Below are 24089 nucleotides of genomic sequence, written 5' to 3'. Positions count from 1 at the left end.
TTAAATTTGTTAAATTCTTCTGCCATGATATTTTATTCCTGTGGTCCTGATAGCTTGTACTTTAAATCCAGTGCTAAATAATCAATGCTCAGAGCTCATTGTAGCACTGAACACTGTTTACATAAAGACGTTGGCCATTTGTCATTACGCATACTGTTCACTAACAAAAGGACACTTTTTCAAGTTCACACAAATGAGAACTAACGTAAAATTCATTTGAATGAATGAAAATGTAGCTTGTGTAGTCTCATTGTGAAATATGCTGTGGTATTTGTGATGTTCCTTTCATCATCATCATCCTTTCAGGCAGTTGCAGTTGACAGTTGACAAACAGCCTCACCTTTATCCACCATTTTCCATCATGTTGCTGAATCCAGATTCCCTCTACACATTACTTTTCAGATGCTTTGGTGTCATGATTATCCTTTCAGCATAACTTGATAGTTTCCTCCATTTTGCTTCGACAAACTGAACAACAATAGCTTGCTTGTGCGATTGGGCATGCAATAGATCAGAGTGACCGTGCCATTAATGGATGTGCCTTGCTGGAGTAGAAGGTACTCTGGTCTTAATGGGCTATATTATAAGCCTGATTTTAGAGTGCACATGCAGACAGTGGTCAAGCTATAGGGTTCTGTTCAGGTGCTGTGGGTCAACCTCATGATCTCCACATCAGTTGAAGGCTCTGACAATCGTCCACAGTGAGGGTTTGGAATCGTCATTTCCTAACCCTTCCCCAACCACTGGGCCCCAGTAACAGATTCCTTTATTATGTGCATTAGTGACCGAGACTTAAGGGCAGGCGGCAACCTGTGGTTCTGTTGAGTGAAGCCAATGAGAAAGTGTCTTAAAACTCACATTTTCTCCGCTGACCAGCAGGGGGCGACTGCTCTGGTTGCAAAAAGAAGCCCGATTGTGTGTGAAGTCTATTAAAAAATTACCCTTCTTCTCACTTGATTTGAGTAACATATCTCTGGCCCGCGAGAATCATATGTCTATCATAACTGACCCGCCACACCACAGAGCTCCGGGATGAAACGTGGCGATGTGAGCTGGCCTTTTTGTGCGACATAACAAAGTGTCTCACTGCGCTAAACCTCCAGCTTCAGGGACGGGGACGGGTGATCACAGACATGTATGATGCACTGAGAGCTTTCCAAGCCAAGCTGCGCCTGTAGGAGACTCAGATGCAGCAAGGAAACTTGGGTCACTTTCCGTGTTGCCAAACCGTGTTTCCACCGCTGTGTTCCCGACTGCGCAGTTTGCTGATAAACTGGGCGCACTTGGCACAGAGTTCACTGGGCAATTTGCCAACTTTGCAGCTCAGAAATTTAAATTTGAACTGCTCAGCAATGCGTTTGCAGTTGACGTGGAAAGAGCACCTGTGCACATCCAAATGGAGCTGATAGACCTCCAGTGTAATGACACACTCAAGGCAAAGTGTGACTCTGTGGGCGCTGCACAGTTTCCAAGCTTCATCCCTGAAACGATGCCTCAACTCCACCTACATGCTGCTCAAATGCTCTGCATGTAAAAAATGTGCTGCGGCTCAGAAAAGGTTGAAAAACACTGCTCTTCATCACTTCTCCATGTTCCGACGGCCAGATCATGGAACTCGAGGCTTGAAAACAGCAGTCCACAAACCAATGAGTGACGTCACAATGACTATGTCCACTTCTTATATACAGTCTGTGCTTCAGGAACGTTGTCAAATGTAGCTAACCTGGTATCAAAGCGTGTGGACAAATAGATCTTTGTAGAGCTGGAGTTTGGCACAGAGTCACGCTGAAATATTTGTAATTTACTACTAAAACAGTAATATTTGACCGCATTGTATTTGGTCTATGGGTTATCTAAACTTGTATTTACATTTACATCACTTCTCATTCAGTCACAGCAAAATCAAATAATTTTCCTAAAAGAGAAATAAAGTCGCATGCAAACCTAGATTTGTTCTTGTATTCCCAACAGTATGTTCAACATCCAAAAATGAGACTGCTGTCAGAGGTCAAACATCACGTTGTTCTGCAACAAGCAAAACTTCAAGCTACTGATAGTCCACCATCCAGTGTTTTTCACCGAAGTGACATTGTCTCTCTTGTATACAATCAGCATTGCTATCAGTCTAATACTTGCATGGCTCTGTATCACTGAGGCTTTCTTTGTTGTCTCCTCTCACTGAGTGATGAGTTGGATGACTTGGTCAGTTGACACACTGCAGATAACAGGGCACCTGAGCTACAGTATATGGTGCAAGGTACAAGTGAGCCAGATACAGTAGGCAAGTCCATCAGTGGTCTGCCTTTTGTAACCCAAGATGCAGATTGTGTCACTGTTTCAGTGAGGACGTCTCTTTGTTCTCTGCTTTGCTGTGTACTATATGGTCAGGCTGAAGAGGGAGGGGGGGTAACATGTGCCAGGTAATGGCTCTGCTTAAGTACTGCATTGGCTTCCCGAAAACCAAGTTCCCACTACACCACTTTCAAAGTAGTCAGATAGCGGTACCGTTCACACACAACTGGCTGATTTGTGATGGGGAGTCTTGAGGTTGTTGTGGTTTTCACACTACATGACTGACTGGAGACAGAGGGTCACACACTATAAGATCTTTTACCAGGAGGAATCCCTGATGAGTAGGTCCGGTCTCTGAACTACGCTTTGTCACCAAATCACACACGAGAAGTGACACGGATGTAACATAGTCATGCCTGTTGATGTGGTCGGTGGCCCATCTGTTCACATACTAGTCTCCACACGTCTCTACTGTTTCCCACACAACACAAAATCACATTTTCCCCATTTTTTTAGGGTGATGATGTCATAAATATATTACAACAGACATTCTAAGCATCATTTGAAAACTTCAAAACTTTGAATGTAAAAATATTTTTTGGTTCCGACCTCTCTATAACGTTAACTACTTTCATGGAACGCACAGTAAAGTTGTGGTGAGCAGACATATGGAGAAAGGACTTCCACGGAGAAGAGACGGCAAACTGGTTGGGATGTCGCTTCACCACAAACATCTCTAAATGTACAGTAGGGCGCGCATTCTATTTTTTTGTTTTAGTTTTTTAGTAATGATAGTAAGTTAGTTAAAATTGCCTTCATCCTAGTGTAGGTGTAGTGTGTGTATACAATAGTTGATAATCCCTTCAATCATTGATATATGATCAGATTGCCAATTGGTTCAAGCCTACTGACTGATTGACTCACAGTACACACTACACATGCATTATACATCTATTCTAGGAAAGCTATTGGGACACAGACTCTGTTAACACTTACAAAACCACAAATAACCAACTCTGCACATACAATGCCTATAAACAAACCTTTTGTCTGTTCATTTAATTCTATTCCTTCACACACATTTATTCAGCTTCCTTGCCTGCTCCTCTGTTTCAAATCAGGGTGATAATTCAAAATACATATTTTCTAAATAATAAATATTAACTGTGTGGACAAACTCCATTAGGACTCATTTTTCATTTTTGTGTGGATTACATTTTATAATCTTTCCCTCATTTGAATGCTTACATAATATCCTGCAACAGATGTTCTCCAGGAACACGCTCATATCTTTCACTTATAATGTGCGTTATGTGCCAACTTCCATTGTCCACAAGCTGTCATTACAAAGTCATAATTATTATTATTCATCATTCACCAATATAGAGTGTGCTACTTAGTTAACTAATGTCATCCATTCATCAGAAACCAATAGTTCTCATCAGGATATATAAAGTTGTAGTGAGAGGAAGATTTGCTGAATATTTGAGTGTTGTAATTGTCTATCATGACACAACTCCATTTTCATGGCTTCTTGTTATTTTTTTTCTTCATCATTGCAAGGCTTTGTTAGTATGAAGGCAGAGTTGTTAAACGCTCATTACTACTCGCTTCAAAGTAAGATGGACCCTAAATGTCTTACCAGTTCCTTTGAAACAATAGGTCTATGCAATCAAACACAGTCACAACTCTGCAATGATATAAATGCCTCCTGAAATAGATGTAATCATCTTACAAAGCATTAGGTGCTGTCTAATCTGGCCAGTGGCGTGGGCGTCCCAGCTAAACCCCATCACTGCAGAGTGGATCCGTGTGTGGATTAACCCATTCATCATCCCCACTGCTTCTCAATCACTCATCTGCACAGTTGAAGGACTTACGTATGTGCTTCCAGCTCTCGCTTCATTCTTCCTTCGATTCCCAGTGCTTTCAAGGTTCTAATATTTTCCTCACAGATTCTTCATTCTCAATCCTGAAGATGAGGATCAGTGTCTTTTTAACATGCTGTAAATTGCAACATATGCACGCATGCCCACATTGATTTGAAAAGATTTGTTTGAAATGCATGTTGGTTCTGATACTGAGATTCACTCACACTAATACAGTCACCACCACTGAAGTTCCCTTTAAGGAGATCCTTAACCCCAACTGCTCCTGTGGAGCTCAGTGGCCAGCAGGTCAGACTGTGGTTGAACTGGGCAGCTTCCAGGTATGAATGTGTGACTGTGTTAATGTGACTAGGGCTCTCCTGAAAAGAGAGCATTGTTCATCTAGCGCCATCATTGGGTCAAAATTTAAATTTGTCCAGTACTTTGCTTTATGAATAAAATGGCTGCAAAACTAATGACATTCTCCTTAGGGATCAAACAAGTCGTCTAGTACGTCTTCTTCTATTCCCATCAACCTCAGCTGGACTTATTGGTTGGTGCTAATTAGAAAATATTACCATGCTAACAAGCTACGCTTAGATGGGGAACACAATAGAATTGTACCTTTAATCATCAGCATTGTCATGGCGAGCATGTTAGCATGCTGGCAAAAGCATTTAGCTCATAGCACTGCAGTGCCTATGGCCGTGTTCAGACCTACTTTTGCTCTGCAAAAAAGTTATGTATCTGCTTTGGGACTTCCCTCTAGTAGACCAATTATTAATTCTGTCAAGATTAAAAAAATGTATCATGGTTATCACAGACAACAAACTCTGATTAAAGCTTTGTTTATGCGAGCCTCCACAGACGGCATGTGAGCTCCGAGTTTGTATGTATTATACTCTCTGTGCTGTGCGCTGCATTATTCTCCGAAATGCCAGAGGGCGTACAAACAAACAAACAAACTGTGAAGAATCAAAAAGACAACGAGTGTAACTCAGAGGGAGATATGCCCATAGTCTGTGGTGTAACAGGCAAAACGCCATGAACCACCCTCCACAATGCCGAGGAGGGATTGTAATTATCTGTAATCTCATATTCATGGGATATATATATATATATATATATATATATATATATATACTAAAAATATATATATATATATATATACTAAAAATATATATATATATATATATATATACTAAAAATATATACTCAAATAAAGATTTTTAAGACCTCCTCTAAAGCATTTCAAAGCAAATTGGCCTTTTTTGTATAATCCTTAGACAGTAAATAGTGCAGTTAAGAAATAGTTAAACTAAACTCCGACCACCAACGCAGACCACGACTCGCGCCGGCTTCACTACGGCGAGTATGATCTAAGCCTCACTTTATTATAATGAAAGATAAACAATGTTGTCCAGTGTGTCATAATATTGAGAAAAAAATGGTGTCTAAGTTAAAAGCTTGAGAGTTGCCCAATGGGGAGATTAAAATATATATATATTATAATTATTGGTACTCCACCTTGATGCAATGTAGAGACATTCATTTTGGCTCAATGACTGTGCCATTTACCAACTCATATTGTTGGAAATGTTGTAATTAAATATCTGCCCTTTCAGCATCAAATTGATTTTGATTGGTATCTGCTGACTCTTGAAATTACTATATAATCAGATATTTGATATTTATGCCTTCTGTCTACTGATGTTGCTGTACTGTTCCACTATGGTTTACGAACGTTTTCATATAAAAACACCAGTTTGTGATGTTCGGCATTTTCACACAGTATATCATATGGAGAAATTCTTTTTTCTGTTTATTTACATGAGCAGCATATTAGCAGTGCATATTTTGGCACTAAATACTTAGCAGTAGGTTGACCATAGTGGAGCATATGTTCTAAAAGCTGTGCTGTAAAACTGTGTGAAGGGGATGTTAATGATGACTGTTCTGTGTGCAGCTTAGCTTTTGGAATGCATTCAAAGATATTGGATATAATATAGTGGCTGCCGTGCATTTGTTCATCTTATGGTGTGTATGTTTGTGTAGCTAAGTTTTGTAGTGGTGGTCGTGCATGAAAAAGGGTTGTACCTTGCGGTTTAAAAGTACTAAAGTCTCAATGATGATGTAGTACTTTTGAACATCTGACAGCCAGTAGCTGTGCACTTATGCACAATGACTATACTTTGTCCAAACTACTTGCAGTAGAACTGAATATCTTGTCTGCATCACAGTCTACCTATGACACGCTCCAATGGCATGTGCTCACCTAAATAAATTCCAAACTCAGGTGGGATTCCTAGGGTCCTAAACACACAACTGTTGTCTGCCAATATGCCTCACAAAGATTTCTAATGAGCTCAATCATTGTCTGAGGAACAAGGCTGGCCAGTCCTTTTAATAGGATGGTTGTCTCTCTGCTCTGCTGTCTGAGAGACATCCTTTCCTGGGAGGCTTCATTTCTCTAATCTACTCTTAGTATTAATTGAATCTCTTCCAGGCAGACTGAAAAAACAAACAAACATCTGTTCGGTGCTGATACTTGTAGACAGTCTTTCAAGTTTGGGGTCTCCTCTTTTGTCAGTGCTGTGATGAATCTGTACATTTAAACAATCTAATATTTTGAGAAGCTTTCTGTTATTTTTGTGACGATTCATTCATCCATTTAGGGTGCTCGCACACCTAAACCTTTTGGTGTTTTTAGGTGGCTTTCATCCAGTTCCAATCAAGGATTTTAGCATGGATTCAAAAGATAGATGATTGTCATGATCTACTGGTGATTGTGAACTGTTAAGACAAAGATCTGTATAAGCTATATGTTAATGCAAGATCATTGGGTAACCATAATAACATGTATGTATATGTATATCCTGTGATTTCCTTAATTAAGAAGTGAAATGTAGTGACAGTAACTATTCCCCATATTTCCCTTTTTTTATGAGTCCCTTGTCATGACTTCATGTTTACAGATCTTAGTTTTTAAAGCCAGTGTGAACACAACATCTGAAAAGCATCATTTGACCTTTTTTTTCTTGGTCCAAACCAAATATATATTTGTAGGAGTCATACAAAAATCACATTTGAAATGTGAGGAAGTCAGACGGTTGCCGGTTCAAGTCCCTGCATGGACCTAGTTCAGAGTGTGGACTGGTAGCTGGAAAAGTGCCAGTTCGCCCCCTTGAGCAAGTCACCCAACTCTAAACTGCTCCGCGCCGCTGTATGGTAGCTGCCCTCTGCTTCTCATACTAAGACCTGTTAAATGCAGAGATTCAATTTCACTGTGTGCTTTGACCAATGTGTGACAGTAAAAGTTGATTTACATTTACAATTAAGCAGCCATGGTAAATATTTCATTACATAAATAAGGTGACGTCAGCACATATATAGATTATAAAGAAGTTCTAAATCACTGCTTTAACATGGCTGCTTAATTGGCACATTTCATATGTGGTTTAGTTTGACTCTTACTGTTCCATGCTAGGTCAAAGGTTACAGATGTCATTGGTAGGTTTTAAGGGTTTCATGTGTACTTAACGGATTACAGAACTCCTCTTGACCTTTACATCAGATAGATCATCTGTTAGAGCGGTTGTTAAGTTCAGGATACATCAAATAATTTACGTCTGTTTGTATGTTCTGTCATTCTGTCAATGGCAACAACAACAACCACACGCGTGTGATTCTTCGGTTCACTTTAACACACCTCTATTTGTTTTTTACACTGAAAGACTACTGTCTGCAAAGACAGAGTAATATTTTCACGTTTTTTCAATAAAAAATGTCTGTGAGCATTTCATTGAATATTTTCTCTGTCCTGTGTTTTGTAACTACTCAGTGTCCTTGAATGTGGTTGTTACTCATATTTAGATAATCACAGCTGAGTGATAATTGATGTAGAGAAGGCTGCCATCTTGTGGAGAGAGAGAGCGAGAGACTTGTAATGAATCCATGCTATTAGACAAATCCTGTCCCACCAACACTTACAGTAACATGTTATATGAAACATTTCATATGTCATCCTGTTCATATATCGATAGTGGGTTATTTTGGTAATTTTGCATGTGTCAAATGTTCGATAAGCCTGGTGTGTATACATGACTGAGTGAGAATGACTGGAAAATAGACTGAGTATTGTATTGATTTGACAGATTTACACCGTCCCAGACATGGAAATCAATGTAGCATCAAAACTTGTATGTAAATTCAGAAGACATATGCTTGAAAATGTGCAATAGATAATCTTCACACCGACACCGTCGTCACCATTCTAATACAATTAAAAATTCCATCAAAGATTTTGAGCAAACAAACAGCGGCATAATCTCACAATGTACATCAGTGACGAAAATAGACTATAGGTTTGTACTATAATGGATTTTTGCCTGTAGTTAGATTATTATATGTATTCCTTTGAAACCTCAAGTAAATTAAAATTGTATAATACTTTTCCAAAACAGGTAATACCATGCTTTATAGAATCCCTTAAATGCAATTGGAATGAAACAAGCGAGACATCTGGCTCCATAAGTGAATGACATGTGCCTCCATCCATCCATCCATCCATTTTCCCGACCCGGGGTCGGGTCGCGGTGGCAGCAGGCCAAGCAGGCTGACCCAGACTTCCCTCTCCCCCACAACATTTTGCAGCTCATTCTGGGGGATCCTGAGGCGTTCCCAGGCCAGCTGGGAGATGTAATCCCTCCAGCGTGTTCTGGGTCTTCCCCGGGGTCTCCTACCAGTTGGTCGTGCCTGGAAAACCTCCAGTGGGAGGGCCCAGGAGGCATCCTGATTAGATGCCCGAACCACCTCAGCTGACTCCTTTCGACGCAAAGGAGTAGCGCCTCAACTCCAAGTTCCCTCCTGATGTTCGAGCTCCTTACCCTATCTCTAAGACTGAGCCCAGCCACCCTACGGAGGAAACTTATTTCGGCCGCTTGTAGCCGCGACCTCGTTCTTTCGACCCTCACCTATGGTCACAACCCAGAATTCATGACCATAGGTGGGGGTCGGAACGTAGACCGACCGGTAAATTCAGAGCTTCCGGCTCAGCTCCCTCTTCACCAAGACGGTCTGGTGCAGCGCCTGCTTTACTGATGCAGACGCACCGATCCGCCTGTCGATCTCCAGCTCCATCTTACCCTCACTCGTGAACAATACCCCGAGATACTTGAACTCCTTCACTTGCGGTTGGCACTCCGTCCCCACCTGGAAGGAGCAATTCACTGTGCCGTGACATGTGCCTATGTTTTACCAATCATGAAATTTAAATGAATCTGAGCAGCCTAGAACAAGAAAAAGAAGAAGAGCGGCTGGGCAGACAGGGAGGGATGTGAGCAGATGAACAGCAGAAGAGCAGTGTTATATTGAAAAATAAATAGTACCCCTGTTGACATTTCAATGGTAACTCTCAGCCCTTTGAGCTTCTATGTCCAACAAAAATGTCACCCAGCCCATGAATAAATGTTGGATCTGTTCTAGTGTTCATTAAGCAAAACAGGTGCAATTGCCATAGTGACTACTGAATGAGGAAATGTGTTGCTGCAGTAACATGTGTTGGGACTTCACCATGTGGTTGGAACAAAGGGAGTTGGGCCTGCATGGGCCTACATGGTTCAACAGCCTGATTTGTGTTCAAATACATCAAGCCCCACCAGACGTTAAGTCTCACCTACGGGGGATTTTTGGTCCAAACTCAACACTAAGGTCTCATTGGACGAGGGCCACAGGCACCACAGGGGGCTCCCTGTGAAAAAATAAATTAACGTCACCTCCAGCTCTGTGCCATCCCGTCCGACTTGATTTGGATGAAAGGAGGTGCACAACGTTGTTGCTTTTAAGAAAACCTAGGAATAGTTCTACATTTGCTGGTCGAACAATAGACTGTTATGGATCCCGAAGGAGAAGCGGCCCCCGCCAACTTTAACCTGCAGAAGGAAGACGACATTCTTCAGAGGAAGAGAAGGACAAATTCTCTTCCCAATCAAGTCAACATTTGCCGGTCGTAAGGGAGAAGATTCCCCTAACTTCCGAAGAATCCCCGCTGCCATACGGAGGTTTTTTCGCCGCGCAGCTTGAAGCTCCAGATCCCAAATTTAATGATTAAATTCAAAGAACCACATGAACTGCTACGAAGTCATCTCAGAGTAAGAGGCTTGTGTCTGGGTAGAGATAGGTCATAGTGTGTTTGTTGCCTTGTTTTGTTTTGTTCTAAGTTTACTGTATTGTTATAACATGTTTTTGTGTATGTTTACGGACCGCCAAGTTCCGTTAGTGCTGTGAAGAAACTACTGTTGTTTTCCATGCTGTTGTAATAGTGTTGTGGTTAGATCAGTCACCGCGAGTAAGGTTGGGAACTGTAACTATCAGGTAAAAGACCAGAACCGCGGCTGGCTGAATCTGAGTTCGCAAGTCAGGTTTCTGTGCAATAAAGAAAGAGTTCCTGTATTTTACTGCGGCGGTATGGATCTGCCTTGTTTTGAGTGTTCCTTTTTTCTCTTCTTTTTCTTTGCTTTTTTGTTTCGCCTTCGTGGTCTCGACCACACCCATTTTGTTAGTTTTCTCTACACACACACACACACTCTCTCACACACACACGCACACACACACACACACTCGTTTGTTGATTTTCCCAACAAATGTCAAGCATACCTGTGCCCACACAACACAATATCTCTCTCAGTACAGTTTCAGGTGAATTTATTTCTGCTCCTGTATGCAACATCTTCACTTGAGTTTGACATTGGGTTGAAGTGTAGTAATGTGTGTGTGATGTGTGGAATATACAGATGTAGTTGGAGCTCCAGTAGAGGGAGCCAGAAGACTGGTTTACTGTTTATGTCCATCTTCATCTTCTGCTCAACATTCTGCTTTTGTCAGGAGGGATTAAAGAAAGACTAGTGACCCTACTACAAATTAACTGTTTTTGTAAATGGTCTGTATTAGATTTGAGTGGTTCACTGTCCACATCGTTGAAACGGCAGAAAACGCTAAAGCAGTTCTTACTGATGAAAGTGTGAGGCAGACATGGGGTTTAAGTCGTATAATGTGAACATTCTTTGTTATGTCATACTAGATGTTGTGCATCTGGCGTACTGCGTGATTGTCATAGTAAGAACTGATGTAGCTCTCAGTACTATTATAGTCGGCACTGTCAGCTAGTAGTGGTGTAGTGCTAGAAGTTATTCCTCCCACACTTGTGAGGTCATTAAGACGCCCACACACTTCACTGACCCTGCTGTAGCTGACTCTGCTGTACCTCAGCCTTGTGACTGACCTCACAGGAAATTGCAGCCCCACACACACACAAGAGCTACGGTACGTGTTACTCTTTTCAGACTCCCATTATGCTTGGGGCAGTGAGTAGGCATGGAATTAACATGAAGCTGTGGGTAATGATTCATCAATTACTGTGTTCTTCTAATGCAGTTCCACTGCTGAATCTCATTTGGTCCTTATATCTGCCACCGCTGCTTCTCAGTCAATGATGTCTGTTTTTTTCTGCAGTCCCTTTTTCATTAGCGGATGTATGCAGGTAACGTCAAAGCCAGTATGTGATAAAAAGGTTGAGGTTGTATAAAATAGAGATGAGACGGAAGGGTAATTTCATATCACAATTATAGTGACTCGAAATGATCATGTTTAGCAGTCATCATTTTAACAATACTATGATCTGAAATGTTTCAAAGAGTACTGAAATACCCAGTTACATTATTACTCACTCTCTCACACACACACACACACGCACGCACGCACGCACACACACACACACACACACACACACACACACACACACACACACACACACACACACACACACACACACACACACACACACACTCTTCTGTGTTGCATTTGCAATGAGCCCAACAATTGACACAAATACATAAGAGTCTAGAATCAAACTAAACCCACATTGCTGAATAGTGGGTCCGCCTTAAAGTCCAGTCCACCTAAAGGCCTTAAATTGTTTCTAAATTCAGGTGTAACTCTCTTCACTTTAATCTTGAAATCAGAAGGTGGCAAGAAAAACATGGGAACGTGGCTTGGTTCTTGAGGCGTTATAACATTTGTTCAGTGACACTTAGACTAAACCAGGGGTAATCAATTCAAATTCAGTCCATTTAGCAAGAATTCACAAAGGTCCAGAACATCACAATAATGTCTAACTTGCACTGTGATTTAGTCCCATATATATTGAAGTGAACAGTTGTATTAACGTCTGTATGTCGTCAACAAGTGAATGTCAAATCAAATAAAGAAAGTTCAATTGAATAATATCTCAACAACATTTATTGTCAGTTTTTAAATTGAACTGGATGAATTATAAATAAGACATAATCTAATAATAAATACATATTCTCTCATTTCAAGTAAAAAAAAAAAATACAGAAACATAACGGAAGGCTTTTAAAAACTGTGATTCTAAAAATATAAAAAATATTTTTTTTTTAAATGAATTTAACTGAATTGCCCTCGAAATTTAGATTGATTCCATTCAGGTGTGAAGTGATGTCAACCAATAAAACCACGATATTATATTATTCTCATCTTCTAAAAAGACTCTATATGTAGCTATTAAACCACTTGTTTCAGCTTTATTCCTCTGTTAACATCATTGTTGGACAGTTAATTAATGTTAGGATTCTGATCATATTGGGCTGTACCTTCATTTCAGATGTGAGTGTTAGCTCAAAAGAGTTTTGCTTTGTCTCGTAGTGTGGCTTCACATCGCCGCTTCCTCACAGTCTCTGAACATATGACACCTACTGGTTTTGAACTGCCTGTGGGAAGAATTAACCTATAAGAGTCTGTTCATTCTTGGTTTAAGACTGGCTGTCCTCTTTTCTCTTTTTGGAGCACTTCATGTGAAATAACTTCTCTGACTCACGTACTTCTCCGACTGTTCAGTCTCTCTCCCCGTCTTCCCTTGTCTGTGTATATCTCACTGGAGTTGCGACGCCTATCGGAATACACTTATTTGATTGGCTGAGTAGCATCACGTGAGATAGTTTACAATGCATGTAATTGGTCGGTGGGTTTGTTGGAACGCTGAATGAGTACTACAAAGGCCAGAAAAGTTGCGCTGGCCGTTGTATCCGGACCTGGACCTATAACCGAGCCTGGCGTGCTTCTATTTCAACCAGCGCAGCTTTTCTGGCCTTTACGGGTCTGCCTATTAGTGACCGCTGACCTAAACTGTACACAAAATGCAGTGCTACATTCACAGCATAACTAACTTAATTCTCATCGTTACACACACGCTGTCTCCCTCTCTCTCTCAACTGCATTGCATACTGCCTAACGTTATGCACACAATCAACACAATGAGTTATTCCTTAAAGAAGTTGGCTACTTGTATAAAACATTTTAGTTTCGAACAAAACAAATACATAAAATATGAATACTTGAAAAAATACTTAAAAAATGAAATCCCTGATGCCCAATCTGGAGACGGAGGTGCTATAGGGTTTCCGCTGGCTTTGATCCAGTTGCTACAGCTGCAGTGGTCCGTCTCCGACACTGGCACGCACTCTTCTCCCAGCAAAGTAGTCTCCCAGCAGAGCGGAGTGAGGCAGGGGGACCGTGGAGTGTAATTTTTGGTACATGCCATATTGCTACTTTCCAAGCTATTGTAGCTGTATGCTTTCTTCATAAGGACCTGCATGTGGTTTCATCTCTCAGCCACTTGCCCATTTTATTGCATTTTTCAAATGTATGCAGTGGGTGAACTTAGGCTCAGACCTGGGGGTGAAGTTACACTTTAAACATGATGGTCTTCAGTGCTGAGTCACATTTAGCTGCATAGCACATAGCAATTTCATAAACGTTGAATACAAATCTTTCAAATCAATAATTTGGACAGTATTCCTGAGAGTAATGTATTTCAAGGAGGTGATACAGCTAACATCTTGTGATGGGATCACACCTCTACTTGCAGCACTCTTCCACCACACCCATCTTTGAACTCTGCCTTCCTTTAGATCTTTGTGACTGCATTTTGCACTGTTGTGACGCTATCAAGGTGATAGAAGCTGACTACAGACAGACTTATAAACATGTGCCAAAGTACTCCAACCCTCCTCTGTGGTTGTTCCCACATTTTGCCATAATGACACACACAGACTCACAAGGTGAAAACAACACTAGTGTTGCTGTTGGTAAATGTGCTGATGAGAAGTCTGTCATTATCCTCCATTCTTATAATGTACACTGTGTTCTATAATAATAATGTGCTCACACAGTAGCAGGGATTTCAAATGATTTCACAATGCCATTTATAAAACAGACAGCTGTAATTTAGCACAATCTTTTTCATCAAATTATGTGTTATCAGTGATTGTGCTGGTGTTTGCTTGTGTTGTCAGTCACTCAGCATTCCTTTTACAGGCATTCTTTAGTTTTCTAAAGCAGTCATACAATCAGACAGTTTCCCTCAAGTTTCTGCAAATGTATTTGGAGTAGAAAATGATGCTGAACAGTGCAATCATTACCCAAACTGTCCATTGTAAACTCCGTTCACAGTTTACAGACACACGTTCTCGGTCTGTCCCTCATCCCTGCTGTGCAGACACACACTCCACCTGTGCAGTGAGAGATTGTTAAAGACTTATGGCTGCCCTCCCTTTCGGTTTTAATAATGTTTTTTGGATAATTTAGATAAATAGTTGTCATGTTTACAACCTGTCTTTTCTTGCCCTATAATTGATTGATTGAGTTTATTAATATATTGTTTTTTAATTCAGCTAGGTAGGCTCCTGTGCTACCCTCATGTACTGAGTTTGTGATGGTGTTACTATTGTTGGCTGTGTGTGAGCTCATGTAGAGCCCCAAAACACTGCTTTCTGCAGCCCCATTCAGGTCTGTGTTTCCATGCGTTCTCAGGAGAGAAGTGGATTTCAGTGTTGTCTCACTCCTGCAGTGTGTCAGTGCCCAGAGAATTACTGAGTTTAACGGTTTAAAAGATACGATAAAATAAAAAGTAAAAAATTCCTCACAAGTACTGACGTTGTTATTAATAGTGCACTTTGTATTTGTTTCCATGGAGATGCCATGAGCAAGGTGCCTGGATATGAGAGTTCAGACACGTTTGAATGTGTGTGACTCCACCCGACTTCTCCTTCCCAGAAACCAACAGTCGTCAATACAAATTAAGAGTAAATCTGTTGCCTCCACACAGCTCTCAACATGGCGACGGCTGGTACCAACAGTGCCAACGGTGCAGACAACCGTAACAGTGTTTCCCTGAGGGAGAACCGGAGGATGGGTGCTCAACTTCCGTGACAGTGCTGTTGGTTGGGTTGACGTTGTCAGCTGTAACCGCCGTATGAGCACTTTGCAGAGCAGCAGCCGAGGGCTAACCAGTGGGGCACGCTAAAAGGCACACACAGCCGCCCCGGCATGTCAACAAAGTAGAGAAGCTCACAACACACACAGAGAGAGTTCATTCTCTGCTCAGGTAGACATTACTCCTCTATATCTTAAAGTTCAGTGTATTGTTGTCATATACATATACACACAATTTATCTGCATTTAACCCATCCCTAGCTTATTGGGAGCAGTGGGCTGCTAAGAAGCGCCTGGGGAGCAGTTTTTTTAGGGACACTTCAGCGTGGTACATGTAGCAGCCAAGGATCAAACCGACCTTGCGGTTGCCGGACAACCATCTCTACCCATTGAGCCACGGCCGCCCCCTATTACATAGAGATTTATTAATAGAAAATGCTATAGAAGACCTTTAAAATAAAATGCAGAAAATAGTGTGAGTCAGAGCTTAAAGTGTTTACTTCTTGCAGTCATTAATTTTAATCCTCCTCTCACTGTTCCCTCAAATTGGTGTTGAACCTAAGTGGAGTTTTCCACCCACTGTTCCTCTGCTACATTCAGATACTCCCTTGCTTTCAACATTCACATTTTTGTCTCCAGTGGTGAAGCTGCAGCCTTGTAAGTGAAGAAAAAAGGATGTGAACTCAAGACTTTTTGATATTTGGGGACCAAAAAATTATATATAGCTTTAACTCTAGCTCTCCAGCCCTCACATTACAACAACTCAATGATTAATTTCCTCTTTATTTACACGATTCACAAAAATTGTGAGAGTTAGGCATTGGTCAATAACCTGGACTTCAAAAGGACAAAAGGCATTCCTGCACAAATTCTTCACATTTTACCGGCACCAATCTGACAATACAATGTTATTAACCTGAGGAGGGAGAGCCAAAGGAGTGAGCAGTGATGTATTACCATTAATCGGTAGCCTGTGTGTGTTGGGAGATAGAAGGATTATCTGGCACCTTTGTGGAAGAGGGCTGTAGGGAAGGGATGCAGCTGGAATAATCGCTCCCCAAAGAGGCACGGCTACACAGGAGCCATCACTGTGAGTCACAGCCCACTCCACCCACCCGTTATGTAAGCAGATCAGCATTGTGACAGTGTCCATGCGTTTTCACTGTAAAAACGCTTTGTGTGAGTTGAATTTTGTACTTCTTAAAAGGCAGCTACCAGTAAAGTTGCATAAAAATGTGTTGAAGAGGATGCAAATCTCCTCAGATCCACCGTTGAGTTGGTTATGAAACCTAAAAGGGCAAGAGCAGCATGCAAACAGTCGCTGTCAAGTACTTGAAAGCCAAAAGAAGTGATGCGACCGGAGAAAATAAGTACCTTCAAATGATAATGGCAACAATGAAAATTTGCTTTCCATTGAAACTGTAAGGATTACAGGTACGGGAACCCAAGAGCACGACTCAGAGACAGAATTCAGGTATAGATTTCTTTACTTGGTAAAGGTAGGGTCAACACCGGGAGGTCAGTCCAAAAGGCAAACAAATCCAATAAGGGGCAGACAAAAATCCAAGGTCGAGAAAACAGGCAGAGAGGGTCGGAATAGGCAGATCAGAACAATACGATATATATAACGCTGGAGAGTTTGGCTGAGACACACAAGACAATCTGGCAGGAAACAAGTGCAAGTGAGGGGACCTAAATAGTGAGGGACTAATGAGGGAATAGGCTGCAGGTGAGAAGGGCGTGAAGGACCAGGTGAAGGGAATGAGAGATGACTGGGTGTGAATGGCAGGATCTGAAATGACTGGAGAGTTAATTACAGGCAGGCAGGATGAAAACAACTAATATGAAGGGGAATTTGTGACAGAAACCATGCATGTAAACATTCTAATATGTTGCACTACAATGAGCGTTACCTCTGAAACTCATTTAAACAGCTTCATAGTCTACAGTAATAATACATATAAAAATACATTTTTAATACAGTCACTGATGGAAAGTAAGTACTGTGTACTTAATGCTAGGTTGTAGGACTGGGCGATCTCCTATACGTCATTTCATATCTTGATAACAATCTATACTGTATATATTTATTGCATGTTTTCTGGTAATACATACTCTATATGAAATAACCACAGGATAAAGGGTATCTGGGTAAAGGGTATTTAATTCACACTTTAAAAACTTTAGTTTTTAAAGTGTGAATTAAATACTTAAAAAACTAAAGCTCTTAATAATATGAGAAAATTATTTTAGTTTTTTAACAGTTTAAGTGAAATTATGGAGACTAAATAAATAAATAGAGGCCTCATCTACATCTTATCTAATTAAAGGGTTAATTAAATGTAATTTGAATCAAAAACAGCTGATAACTGCATTTTACAGGGACATCTTGGTCTGAATCAGCTGTACAGTAAGGTGTATAGTATGCGTAACATCACTGATTATTATATCCTTGGTTAGAATAACAAAGGGGCTCGGGCCCTAATGATGCAGACCGGACACGGTAACATACTCTGCTGCTGGGCAGTATAGCATGTGTGTGCTGAAGAGCACAATTCATGCTATCTGGCCCTGCTACCAAAAATACTCACCAGATTGGGATTTTGTCATTGTATTTTCTGATAAAGCCTATGGATTAACAGTTAATGCCAAGGCTTAGCAGATACTTCCACTGTTAAAGTATAATTACATGATTACGTTTTTTTTTCTTTTTTGACCCACATTTTAAAATACTGCCCAAATCTGTTAAAGTAGACTGTAGCCTCAGTGAAGGCTTGATCCATGAACCACAAGTTTGGAGGTCACTCGTACATGCAAGTCTGTAACTGACAAAGATGGAATTTACTCATGTTTATCTTTTAAGGATTATAATGTGAACACTTCAACAGTCTTGTATCTTAAATCGAATGCTGATGACAGATAATCTCAGTAGGACACTAGGACTTTGCTGACACAGGCATTATATATATAAAACTAAAGTGCACAAAAAATTGTAACTGCTATTTTCTCACACTAAACAAATATTTGTTGTGAAAAGATGCACAGAAAAAGGAAATGCTGTTTTAATTAAAATCATACTAAACATTAGGTTGATGTTGCTGTCAATGTTAATGGAAAGTGGCAAATTCCTTCACTGATTAGTCCAAAGTAATAGAAAATGGACCTTGTTTAAGTCTTTCCTCAAGGAAACATTCCAGTGATTTGCTGGTTCAAGCTTCACAATGAGAGCATTTGCTGCTTTTCTCTGCTGTACATCATTTTAAACGTAATATCTATAAGCTATTGGACGAAATCACCCTGGACTTTGGGAACTAGTGGTGGGTGCTTCTCACTCTTGTGCGACATTTTGTAAACAAAATAATGAAACGGTTCAAAATGAATTGATAATAACAATAATATTTTTTTGTTGCAGCCATTTTATGTTGGTTACAACTCGTTCCAGGAGATTGGATCTAAATGTGAACAGTTTACTATCTCACTGAGGCTTAAAAATATAACGCCCCTTGCCAGTGGAGATTCCCAGCATGGACACATGTATTAGACACACATACACCCTGCATACAGTACTTAGTTTTCCTCTGCAGGGCTCATGATTCCTTTTACATGCAGGCTATGTGCCTTAAATATTGTGCCGACTGCCTACTTAAAAGCAGCTCAGCGGCACAAAGATTGAATGGACCGTCCCAGAGCTGCTAGTCACTATCTTTGTGTCAAGTTCTCATTACCTGATGCTTAACTTGTACAAAGCATGATGAAAACACTACACTGGTGTGAGAAGCACGCTTTGAAGATATTAGAGGGAAGAGGGTGGAGAATGGGAGGCCAGGTTGGAGAGTTGTTGAAACACTAGAGTGGAGAGTTTTGTTCATTAAGGGAGAGTTGGAAAGGACTGCTGGTTGTGTTAAGCACAGAGGAGGGCTGAATTAGAAATCAGCTATGCAGGGTGGAAGGTCATTGTCTGCATTGAAGGGAACAGGCGGCTTCTATGTCTGAGGATTAGGCTCACTGTTTGCTTGCCACCAGGCATCTGGTCCTCTCACAGCACACTGTTTCACAGGATAGCACGCTGCAACATGACCAGAGAGAGCAGGGAGGTTTTACTGCACTGTGAGTTACTTTCTGCCTCTGTATATTTCTGAAACTAAAACTACGGTCACTCATTCTTCCCTCTCCCTTTAAGCCTAGTTATTGATGGTCCCAGTTGATGGTTTTGAGTGGAATGTAGTGTAGAGAGAATAGTATTTGAGATCAACTGTCACTGCTTGTCATGTGGACATAGAGGTGAGCGCTGCAGATGGATGTCTGGTTGGATCTTTTCTTTTGTAAACTATTTTTATTTTAATTAGTTCTAATAGATCAAAAGTCAAACGTTATTTATCCGTGTAAAGACAAGCTACATTGGATGTCATGTGCTGTATAGCAACGAGTAAGTATAATTCTACTGCATAACTTTACTCGGTCATAATATTTAAATGAGTGACGACTACAACAACTGTTTTTGTACCACAGAGTCTTACACATATACTCACCCCGCTGTACACCAACCATTCAAGAGCCTTTGGGGATTTGCATACATTTTGCTGTTTTCATTTGCATCTATAATAGCCTGTTTTCATTTGAATTACAAAAAGAACTCTGATCGTCTTTTTGTTTGTTTGTTTAGTTTACGAAAAACCTCATCAATTGTGGATGTAGATACATTTATTTTCTGCAAACACAATTCATGCTATCATTTGTGTGATACGATTGGGACAGAAACATAACCCTGTATCTGGTGGTTTTCATTCAGATCTATTGAAATGTAAATGTGGCGATCACTTGTTATGTGTCTGGTTCTTTGGTAAAACATCACCAGCCATTCAAGAACAATAGGACTTGAATTGGATGCCAAACAAAGAGCTCACTTGAGTCATGCAATGCAGATGCTTTGTGGTAGATAACGATAATGATGCACCAATAAAGGTTGAGTCCATCGCCCCAGAAGATTCTATTGCAATGATGCTGATACAGCAGGGAATCATGCTGACATTCAGCCAAAGCACCCATATGGTCACCTGGCTGAGTGAAATATATACATTTTATAACTTTGTCCAAAATGTTTGGTACATAATTGTGTACAGTAGGAATGTCATTCTGAAACTCTGTAAAGTGTACATGGTAAGATTTTGGGGCATTTTTCTGCAGCCATTTACAGACTTTTTATTGTTATATTATTAAAATTGCTGGTTATCAGCTTGTTCTGCACACACTGTTCTGCCTCACCATCTGGAAAACCTCATAATTACATTATGTATTGCTGACCAAAAAGTCACTTTAAACAATTTGTAAAACTACAATACAATACAAATCATGTGAGGCAAAGGTAACTCAAAGATATTCTTCTTCCTCAAAGACAACTCTTAATGGACAACTGTCGGCCTTAGTATGTTTTTCTGGTGATCATAATTAATGATTGAGCACAAAACCTTTGCTGTACTAGTAGATACTCAAAGAAGTTCCCATTGTGTTAGCTGTGTGTGTATCATTTGGTTACTTAGAATTTGAAGGATGAGGTCAGCTGAAAAGTGCTGGAGAAAATATTGTGAGTATATGTTTATGAAACCATGATTACAGCTAGAAGGACATATCAAAGCCTGGCTTGTTGGGTAGATGTTTGGCCACCCAAGTCTGCTGCCTCACAGCAAGATCCTGGGTTCAATCACTGGTGACTCCTAACTTTGTGGAGTGCTCCTTCTACATTTTAACAAATGCATTTGCTCTTGATTGTTCGGCCCCTATTGCGGGTTGGGTTTGTTGGCGGGATTTGCAGGCTTTCGGCTGTTTCCGGTGAACGGCAGTTGCAGGTGGTTTCTGCTGGTTCAGAGCGGAGTGCCGCTTTCAGTGACTGCTGCGGTCTCTGAGTTGTTCGGTCCCTTCATGGCGGGCGTCTTTTGTGCTTGGTGGAGCGCCCTTTTGCTGTTGTAGGCCACAACAGCAAATAGCTGTAATCATTTCTTAAATTCTGGTGCGGGCGTGGCCGGGCGTCGGGTTCTGGCGGCGTTCCAGGGGAATCTTAGCCCATTAGCCCCGGGGTGGGCTGAGATTCCTCGGGGGCACTGTCAGGGCCCGGTGTCTGGCTGTGCTTCGCGTTTGCATTGGGTCGTGGCAGCGGAGGGGTGCTTTGGGTAACTTTATTTCTATAGCACCTTTAAAAACAGAGTTCACAAAGTGCTTTGACAGTCAAAGCAGCAAAAAACAAGGAAATAATAACAACAGAAAGCTCAGTGAGACCTTTGGATACGTTAAAAATAAACTATGAAATGTGCTCTGAATACCGCAGTGCGGTGTTCATTGGTGGTGGCACTTTGGGTTGGATTTGGGGAGACCGCTTGTGGCATTGGTTGTGTTGAGCTATTTGGGTTGTTTTTTGGGAGCGGCTGGGGGTTTGTAGATTTTGCTGATGGACCTGATTTTGCAGTGGGGGTTGAAGCATTTTCAGTGCAACTGTATATGTATGTATGTGTATATGTGTATGTATTAGGGGTTCAACGGTTCACAAAATTCTCGGTTCGGTTCAATACGACACAGTGGTGCCACGGTTCGGTACGGCACGATTCAATACAGCAAAAACGCAGAAATGCCATCATAAAGTATGTTCTTTTTTTACTTTGAACAATGATGGATTCATTTGTGTACAGGAAGCTGCAGCAACTCCTGTTCTGTCTTTAACACGTGGGCTGCTGTTGTGCTTCTGTGAAAGAAGGTCACACTTTCTGATCTTTGGAGGAGACAAGAGATCTGCTGCACAGCCGTTGCTTTGCGAGATGCTAGATTAATGACATCGGCCTATTTGTGTCGTACAGTCAGCTAGCTTTGTGTAGCCCGTGATGTCCGGCCGTCTGTTGTCAGAGCAGCAGCGGGAGCTCGGATATTTGATTCTCTGTTTTAAACGGGCTTGTGAATGAGTAGTGTCATTAAGCATGTTCGTACAGCCTGGTTTTCCACTTCAGAGTAGGGTCTTATATCCGCGGCTCTAAATATACCTTTAGCCCTGTTTGAATCAGTAGGGAGTAGCTACCTAAACGCTGTGGAGAGAGTTTGTAGCGTGTGTGCTGCTGTTGGTTTTCCTGCTAAGCTAATTTAGCAAAGCGTGCCTCCCAGAACAAATGTGCCTCAGCAGAGTACAATGTTGTTCTTCTGTGGTGGGCGTGTCAGACAGCACGTTGTCTGTTACGTCGGGTGGGTTGCCAGGTTGAGCGCATTATATTTCCCACAATTTAAGCTTCTGCATTTTCCAAATGAAATAGTATTATTCAAACGTATTGTTCGGTTCGTAATGCTTACCGAACCGTGAGCCTCGTACCGAACGGTTCAATACGAATAAATACATTTTTTATTTATTTTTTATATTTATTATATTATCGATTATTTTATTTCATACACTTCATAGTTTATTTTTAACGTATCCCAAGGTCTCACTGAGCTTACTGTTGTTATTATTGCCTTGTTTTTTGCTGCTTTGACTGTCAAAGCACTTTGTGAACTCTGTTTTTAAAGGTGCTATAGAAATAAAGTTACCCAAGCCGCACTTGGGCTCTTTTCTGTACTTGGACCCGGAGCAGGAGAGTTATTCCGGCTGCTACTCGCAGGAGAGCGAGTGTTGCCATCGTCACCACATGGGAGCGTTTAAAAAAACGCAGATATTGTTGTCTGCTTTTCAGCTGGTTGACGTGACAAATTTTCCGATGCGCGTTCTCTGTCCGCTGGTGGGAGTGTGCTCACCTGTGTGTGTGTGTGTGTGTGTGTGTGTGTGTGTGTGTGTGTGTGTGTGTGTGTGTGTGTGTGTGTGTGTGCGCGCGCGCGTGCGTGCGTGCGAGCGAGCGATACAGAGAGCAGAGGAGAATTCTAAACGCGCGACCATGTAGAGACAGAAATGACATGCCATTGTGCAAATGAGATAAATAACATAAGGCTATTTAGTTTGTTTAATAAAATAACACGGTATAAACCTGTTCTATAGGAAAGGGAAACTGAAATGACTTCTGTTGTGATCTGGCGCTATATAGAAAATAAAATTAAACAAAATTAATTTGATGTTCAAGGCGGGGGCGGAGGGTGCCGTTGGGGGCGGGGGCGGGGCACCCCTTAATATAATGGTAGGAGAAACACTGATTATTATGATATTACCACAATAACATCAAACCATATTTGTCTTTTTTTTAGTGTGATGTCTTCATAAAATATGACGATTCAAAGCTTCATTGGAAAACCTCAATATGTTTCAAGTATGACAATAATTGATGAGGCCAGTTTATGTACATTTAGATGATGTATAAGTAAATTAGCAGTTTTAAATATTGTCATCAATGAATGCAGTTTTAAGTAAATGTTTTGTATGAGATGCATTTAAGTTAAAAGGTGTGTTAAGACAGCCGACCTGGCCTTTATCATTTGTGCGTACACATGGTCTGAGGCGGTTCCAAATTTGTTGGCAGAGTAAGAACAGGTTCAGGTAAGAATATATTGATATAAAACGTTCATATGTACTGTTTATGCACAGATTTGTGCTTATGCACGGTTTGTGCATTAGGTCCATGGTGAGAAGAAGGTTGGTTTTATCAGATGAGAATTAAGGACAATGCAACATTTGTTCTGACACTC

The 24089-nt window shown here is 40.9% G+C and overlaps 1 protein-coding gene across 12 annotated transcripts in view; it reads left to right on the top strand.

The window, feature by feature from the left end:
• dlg2 (discs, large homolog 2 (Drosophila)) overlaps positions 1-24089 on the top strand; it is a 224494-nt gene that overhangs the window by 5659 nt on the left and 194746 nt on the right. The window lies entirely within an intron of this gene.

Source organism: Cebidichthys violaceus, unplaced genomic scaffold (assembly GCF_023349555.1).
Source record: "Cebidichthys violaceus isolate CVI_PGR_0920_01 unplaced genomic scaffold, fCebVio1.0.p SCAF_27, whole genome shotgun sequence".
Taxonomy (NCBI): Eukaryota; Metazoa; Chordata; class Actinopteri; order Perciformes; family Stichaeidae; genus Cebidichthys; species Cebidichthys violaceus.
The sequence above is the reverse complement of the archived record's forward strand: the minus strand, read 5'-3'. Positions and strand labels throughout refer to the sequence as shown.